We start from the raw sequence: 1,743 nt of genomic DNA, 5'->3' as shown, positions 1-1,743 counted from the left end.
GAACCCCAGTCACCTGGTCCCCTTGGCGCAGATCCCCGTCTAGAAGAAGCGCAGCCCGAAGCCAGGAGCTTGCCTCTCTCCGGACGGCGCCCTTGAGATCTGGCCAGTCCTCGTCCTCCTCTGGGCGTAGCTGGGGGAGCAGGGGGCGCCGTCGACGCAGTGCCAGCCCCGGAGCCTCCCTCGGCACCCACCCAGGATGACTAGGTATCTGCCTGGGAAGCCCTGTGAGCCTCATTGCCGGTGCAGCGCCTTCTCGTCGCCGTCCATCCCGGCCCGGTGCAGCAGCACGGTGTCCTCCCCCAGCTCCTGCTCCTTGCAGAGGAGGCAGCGCGGGGAGGGCCCGGGGACTCCGCGCCGCCCTCGGCGGGGTTGGCCCGGTCCTCGGCGTCGAGGCCGCGCTCAGCCCGGGCAGCGGCTGTCTGCGAGCCCCAGCCCCACGCGCTGTCCGAGGACCCGGTCCGCTGCAGGAGCACGTGCAGGGGGAGGCGAGACAGGCGGAGGCCAGAGACCCAGGTGCCTGCGCGGTGATGAAGTGCGTGCAGGGTGCGGGCCAGGGCGCGCTGCTGCCACCGGCCGCGCCTACGGGACTCATGCACAGGACCACCTGCAATTCCATGGGCTCCGCCGGCGCGGCCCAGGGCACCAGCTCGGCCCCGCCGCCTCGCGGTCCTGGGGATGCTCGGCCGCAGCAGGGCCCGGTGAGGGCGGCCCCGGGCGGGCGGACCCCTGGCGGCGGGAGGCGCCGTAGTCCCGGCTGGCTGGCATCTCCCGCACGCGCGCGGGGCACGGCGAGGGCAGCTTCTCCCTGCCCGGGAGGGGCTGGCCTGCCCCGGTCGCCGCCTGCACGGCCGGAAACGCGCCGCTCTTGGGACTCTCAGGTGGTCGTTTCTCTGCGGCGCCGGCGGCTGCTCCAGCCCCCCGGATCTGGTTTTCCAAAAGCTCCATTGTCAACTCGGCCCCAGCTTGCTCTCCTTTGGGCGCGGCCCGGGCCCTGTCCGTCCTGGGCGCGGAGCAACCAGGAGATGCACAGAGGCGCTCGCCTGGGCCCGGTAGGGAGCCAGTTTCGCTTCTCTGGTCGGCAGTGGCCCAGCTGGGTTGGGTACTCTTTCCGTGAGTCTGTTTTGTTTGGTTTTTAAACGTATTTATTATTGTTAGAATTAAATTAATTGGGGGTTAATACGATTATATTGTTTCAAGTGTACATTTCTATGATACATGACCTGTATATTGTGTTGTGTTCTCACCACCCAAAGCCAAATCATCTTCTGTCACCGCGTATTTGGCTCCCTTTACCCTTTACTACCCTCGTTTCCCTCTGGTGACCACCATACTGTTGTCTGTCGCTGTGAGTTTTTGGTTTTCTTGTTTGTTCATTTGTTACTTTTGGTTTTATATACCACGTGTGAGTGAAATTGTATGGTTCTTAACTGTTTCTCTCTGACTTATTTTTCTTAGTGTGACATTCTCAAGGTCCATCCGTGTTGTTGTGACATCCCAGAAACAGACCCCACTGGATCATGGTGTGTGACCTTTTTAATGTACTGCTGAATACAGTTTGCTAATATTTTGTTGATAATTTTTGCATCTATGTTCTTCAAGGACATTGGCCTATAATATCCTTTGTTTATACTGTCTTTTAAAAATATATTTTATTGATTATGCTATTACAGTTGTCCCTAGTTCCCCCCCTTTGCCCCCCTCCACCCGGTACCCCCATTCCCTCAAGCAGTCCCATTCATTCAT

At 60.1% G+C, this 1,743-nt stretch overlaps 1 pseudogene; it reads right to left on the bottom strand.

Annotated features, from left to right (window-relative positions):
- Window positions 1–231: 231 nt before the first annotated feature.
- Window positions 232–1,743, bottom strand: LOC129078560 (killer cell lectin-like receptor subfamily G member 2; annotated as a pseudogene).

This window comes from Pteronotus mesoamericanus, unplaced genomic scaffold (assembly GCF_021234165.1).
Source record: "Pteronotus mesoamericanus isolate MK-2021 breed Mesoamerican mustached bat unplaced genomic scaffold, CSHL_Meso_final contig_730, whole genome shotgun sequence".
NCBI lineage: Eukaryota > Metazoa > Chordata > Mammalia > Chiroptera > Mormoopidae > Pteronotus > Pteronotus mesoamericanus.
The sequence above is the reverse complement of the archived record's forward strand: the minus strand, read 5'-3'. Positions and strand labels throughout refer to the sequence as shown.